This window comes from Chenopodium album, chromosome 2 (genome assembly GCF_948465745.1).
Source record: "Chenopodium album chromosome 2, dcCheAlbu1.1, whole genome shotgun sequence".
Classification (NCBI taxonomy): Eukaryota; Viridiplantae; Streptophyta; class Magnoliopsida; order Caryophyllales; family Amaranthaceae; genus Chenopodium; species Chenopodium album.
In genome coordinates this window covers 72020893-72027347 of record NC_137835.1, presented here as the reverse complement: position 1 = coordinate 72027347, position 6455 = coordinate 72020893, and positions in this window count along the sequence as shown.

Below are 6455 nucleotides of genomic sequence, written 5' to 3'. Positions count from 1 at the left end.
AAAAATAATTAAAAAAAGGTCAATAAAAAAATGCACACATAAGCATATCGTCACGCATGATGCAATGAAGTTCGCAACCTAAAGTCAAGTTCTATGTTCGACTATGGTCAAGCTTTTTGGTGTCAAAGGGTACCATGGTTAAGAGTTTGGACGCGTTAGCAAGGCAGCCTCCCTTGAGGGTGTATGTCAACGGGCGGCTCCGCGATTTCTTGATGAAATCGAACTCGACTCCATGGTTTGGGTGAATTTAAAAACTCAGATGAACCCTTATTGCCATGAGCGTTTTCGGGTTGATAGAGCATAAATCCCCCGGGCTAGCCACATACGTAGAACACGTACTATTGTGGCAAAATAGGTAACCTAAAAAAAATCATATGCATATGTGACAATGCCAATTAAATCGCAGGAATACAATTCAAGAATCTTTCAAGTCTCATCCACTCATCTTAATTAAATACCGATCACTCAAATCTATAAATAACCAAGCATCCTCCTCAGTGGAGTCGCCAAATTGTAGGCGTCGTTCGAAGTGCGCCTACGTTAAAGCATGTGTGAATATGCTTGGCACTCATAGGAAGTGGTAATTGACATAATACGATTAGGGACAAGGAAAGTAGGGAGCCGCCAATAAGTTTTTAATCGGAATAAGATAAATAAGATATCGTTGGAAAGCTCTTGAAGTCTACTTTCTAACCCAATTGGAATCAGATTAAAATATTTTGTAGAAGTAAAGATATGGCTGAAATAGTGGGACGGTGTCAGTTTTGGATAGAGTTCTTTTATTTAATTCATATCTTTTTCGTTATAGCTCAAAATTGATATTATAATATATCATTGGAAAGATAATTTCAAGGGCTATCTAACCATTTAAATTTGGATAAAAACTATGAAGCACGGAAATAATATATGTCTATCTTTGAACGTCTTTCAATTCGGATATAAATAGGATTTTCAAAAAAAAGAGTTTTATTCAATTTCAAAGTATTTAATCTTATCTTTTCAAATAGGATAATTAAGATCTTTTAGAAACTTATAGAAGCTTCCAATTAATACTAATTGGTTTAGGAATGGGATTAAATAATTTGGACCCTCCACATGATCATTGGGTCGTAGATAAGGTGGGCTTAGGTTCGGTTTGGGCTCGGTAATATATTGGTCATAACTTATTCGTTATAACTCGGATTTGGGCTTATAATATATCGTTGGAAATCTCTTTTCAAGACCCATCCAACTATTCAATCATTGGACCCAGATTATGGACCAAAATAAACAAGATCAAACATTTTTATAAAAAGGACACAAAATGAATGATTTTAAAGGACACGAAATGAATTATTTTGGGTTTAAAGGTACGAAAAGAGGAAAATAAGTTATGGTTTGGAGAAATGGGCTAGGAATTGGGTTGGTTTATGAAATGGAAATATGGATTTAAGCACTCCTAAAATTAAATACTCAACCTGACCAATAATGGCGGTGAAAGATTGTTCATCATCGGGTTTGGCTTTGGGGAGACTTTTTAGGTGTCTACAGTTACCCAAATACTTTCATCATTGAGTCAACCATTGAGATAGCCTAGGATGGATTAATCCTTGCACCTTGAGAGATAGTATCAAAAAACATTTGACTAAGCTCATTCAACATGCATTCGAAAACTTCGATTCTCTTTTTGCGTCTTTCTTTTTCGGGAGAAAGTCGGTACTCTCCACAAAAATGACTGAAAATTTTTGAAATTTTTGCATTTTCGAGTCGCACGATCACATTACAATGCACACACGAGTCATGTACACATTGAGTCATGTCGTGTTATCACATTGAGTCAACACTATGCACACGAGTCACATGAGGTGAGTCGTCTTACCTTAAGTCATGACAAGTCAATGAGTCAAGCAACACTAAGTCTTAGGTCAACCCTAAAGAAAGATAAGCAAAGTTCTATAGTCAAAAATATAAATGCAGGTGCATCCCAGCAAGCGAGGACATTCCCGGATTTTTTTCAAAAAAACCGCGAATATGATACAGGAGATTCCTCCAAGATAAGAGGAGTTACATGGATCAGTAAATTAGAAATGAAGAGCTTTAATTTGCAAAAGATTTGAGCAGATTTGGTTGAAAGGAAACGACCAAACTCAAAGTTCGAAGCAAAACCAAGCAACAGCGGCAGCAAGAGCAGAACAGGGAAGACCCGACTCCAGCACCAGACGACAAGGATGTCGTGTGGCAACAACATCTGGCGTATGGCAACAGAATTCAGCGCCTGGCTCTAGATCCCAACGTTTGGCGACAGAGCCAATTCTTGACGCTAGAGATATTTCAGCAGCGACAGAGCTCGAAGCCTCTTAGAACGGTGTAGACACCCAAATGTGTCTCCTCAAAACCAAACCCGGTGATGAATACCTTTCATGTCATTTTATTATCGAACAAAGCGAAAGTGTGAAAAGTCTAGTGATGATGATGTTTTTATTAAAATATCTCTTCTTTCTGTTTTTGAAAATATTTCTTTTCTTACCTTATTTTTGAAAAACATTCATTCTAGTTTAGTTTGGTCCATGATAAGGGTCCAATAATGGCGCATTTGGATGGGGTTTGAAAAGACCTTTCCAACGATATATTATAAGTCCAATTCCGATGAATAATGAGGAAGTTATGGCCAAAATACTAAACTGGGCCAATGATCTAGAGGAGGGCCTATTATTAATTATCATTCCTAAAGCTATTAGGATTGATGATATTATTTTATAATACTCTAGAAGGTTCTCTTAAATCCTAATGGAGTTAGGATTGATAATTATGTTTTAAAGAGTTTGAAATTGAATAAAACTACTCCTTTTGAGAATCCTTGTTTTGTACGAAGTGGAATATATTCATATTTTATTTTCGTGACTCATAATCTTTATCAAAATTTTATATGGTGTGATAGATCTTGAAATTATATTTCCAATGATATATTATAATATTAAATCCGAGTTATAACAAAAAAGATATGAATGAGACATGAAACTCTATCCAAAACTGACACCCTTCCACTATTTTGGTCATATCTTTTTATATACAAAAGATTTTAATCTGATTCAAATTTAATTGGAAATTAGACTTCAAGAGCTTTCCAATTACATATTATATGCCTTATTTGGACTTCCGGATCAAAAGATATGATAAAAACAAAACCGCGTGAAACTGATTATTAGCGCCTGACGCTAAGCTATAGCGCCTGGCGCTAAGGCTTGGCGCCTAACGCTAACCTTCAGCGCCTGGCGCTAATTGCCAGCGTCGACGCTAATCAAGTTTTCTGCGCGTCAGAACTCTGTTTCAATTTTCTATCTTTTTGGTTGATTTTCTCTATAAATAGCCTCTTAAAATTCTGTTTTCAATCATCAATTTTCATCAATTTTCAACAATAATCAATTCTCATCAATCCTTCTCATCTAATTATCACCAACTCTCATCAAGAAATTCTTGATTCTCTCTCTCTTTTCTAAACTAGCCTTTTACAAACAAAATTCCTTATACATTAGCACTAGACACACCTAGCATTGTTCGAAGTTGCCTTCGCTCTAGACGTGAAAGGTTTTAATTTCTGAGGGTTTGGTCCCAAATCTTTATTTCAATTATTTAATTTAATTGTTTTAATTATTATTTTCCTTGAAGTTACTAACGCGTGTATTTTTTTATTAGAAAGAGATACGAGGCATCCAAGTAAGTGCTTTAATTGTTTTATTGATTTTATGATATAGAAATCATGCTTAGATTGTTTTATTGATTCGTAGTATCATGTTTAGGATGTTTCTAGTATCATGTTAGGATGCTTTCTTTAGTATGATATTTAGGGTGATTTGCTTATATCAATTATGATTTCTATGATGCCTTTTATGTTCTTCCAAATATTTATCATGTTAGGATTAAAGCTTTGATCTTTATTGTTTTGTGACATGCTAGGATTTGTTATTAATCTTGTTAATATCATGCCTGGGATCTTGCTATTATTATGCTTTAACATGAACATGATTATGATAATTATGATTATGATTATTGTTGTGTCGAATTATATAATTTAACGTAATTTGTTAATTTACGAATTATTTTACGTAATTTGTTAATTTACGAATTATTTCATGTTATTTGTTAATTGACGGATAACTTATATATATAATGCTTGATATTTTATTGTTATTGCTTGATCGCGCCTTTTATGCATGTTTAAAGGGAATTTGGTACTTGTAATCACGCTAAATAAGATAATTAATAATCTTGTTTAGGGTTAATATGATTATAATTCAAGTGATCGCCAATAATAGTTTTGTTGTGCATTAATATTCAACCAACATAGATAAACAAGTTTATGATTAATCCTATTGATTGCATGTTAGTCAGAAAGCGCACATGAATACAAGAAGAATAAAGTAGAGTCCTATTATTAGGGCAGGTTCAATCTCTTTTAGGTTGGATTTGTACCTTCATCCCCGAACTACCAGTCATGGTTCAAGACCTATTGGAGTTGACGATCTCCTGGATCGTTAAGGGGTGTAACCTTCACCTCGTGAACGGTTTACAAGTTCCTAAAACTTGTTGTCGACTCTTTTGCTCTATCTTCTTTCCCTTTAGACGCCACCGTACTTTAGTGTATGATCACAGTGGGGTTCAAGCTAGGGGTAATGCTTGAAATATTCCCTACAAGTATCCTCGCAGTTCTGAGTGGACAGACATTAATGGCCGATCTATTGTCTACAAGAGTCATAGGGACGTTCATTCTCTTGCAAACTACTGTGAGGTTTAATGCCTTATAATGCTTGTCACCTTCTGGAGGTAAGTCCTTGTCAGAAAAGGTGATCAAGTTGATAGGACTAGGGAGATCACTCGTAAGGAAGTTAGCCAACCCCTCGGGAGTGGTGTCAGAATCTATCCCTATCTTATCCAAGGCATTCATCACTGCCAACCTATGCTCTCGAGATGTTGCTAGAAGTTTCCATACATTCATTTCAACCTTGGTTTTTTTAAACTATTTCACAATATCATTGTCTTATATGATAGGTATGGGAACTTGCTGCGTAGTTGGTATAGGTTGTGTCGAAATAGGAGGTTACATTCTCCCAGATCTTGTGAGGACGTCTATTGATGAATCTTCTTCAACCCAGAAGTCATCCATGGCATATGACACTGAAGGTGGAGGTCCTACCATGTCTTTTAAGTAAACGTCTTCTTCATCACTGTCCCAAACTCCATTAATATTTATGTCTTCCTCTTGTGGAATTTGGACTAGCTTTTTGTCATCAATCATTTTCTGAATTAAATCTTTAAATTTAAAATAGTTTTCAATAGTGTGACCCCTTGATTGATGGTATTGACAGTAGAACCTATCTGTCCTTTTTAATGATTCAAATGGTCTCGGTTCGAGAGGTTTGATCTCGCCACTCTCGGAGAGCATATTGAACATTTTAGCATATGGAATCCCGATTGGAGCATAGAGTCTATTACTCTTCTTGGGTTTGTCAAATACTTGTAGAGAAAAGGGTTTCTTCTTTGTGGATGGGACCTTGTCACATTTTTTCTGAAGTTCTTCTAATTGTTTCTTCGCAACTTTGAGAGCTTCACGCAGCAAGTTTGATCCCTCCAACATGGAAAGTGTAAGCAATTGTATATCCTCCTTACTTGCTAGTTCAGGAAAGTCATCCATGGCATCGAAAAAGATCTCCTCCTCTTCTTCAATAGCATGGATTTCTTCGATAGGTTTGATGAGAGATGATGGATCAACCTCGTTTTCTTCATCAGAGATGACTAAAGAGTGAGCGAGAAGTGCATTATCAATGCTCGGCTTCTTACTGGCAGGAGGCAATGGCAGTTTGTTGTTGTCGATTAAATCTTGAATAACTTCCTTAAGCTTCCAACAATTTTCGGTAAGATGGCCCCTACCTTGGTGATATTTGCAATGTGCATTGGGGTTCTAATTAGCCGTTCTCTTCTCAACCGGTGGGTCCCCAAATGGTCCAATAGGAGTTATAAGACCTTTTGCATTTAATCGGTCAAATGCGGTGTCATAACTCATACCTATTGGAGTAAAGTTCCTCCTAAATGGTTTCTTTTGTCCTTGATTATTCATAGCAAGGACTTCACTTAAGTTAAAGGTACTAACATTATTTTAGTGGGCGGTCTTGGAAGAAGAAGGATTGTCGTTCTTCTTGCCTTTCCAGCCACTGTTGGAGTTACTGTTAGCAGCTTTCAGCTTAGCCAGGTCGTCTTCAATATTGATTCCAATGTCATAGACGGCCTTGAAGGTATGGAGATTATTCTGGTATTTGAGATGCTTGGAGTACTTCTCTTGAAGGTTTTTGATGAATAACCTCACATATTCTTTTTCGCTTGGTACCTCAATCATCTTAGCAGAGGTTTCTCTCCATTTGTTGAAGAAATAGGTAAAACCTTCATTCTCCTTCTGATTGAGGATTTCAAGTTCCCTATAGTCA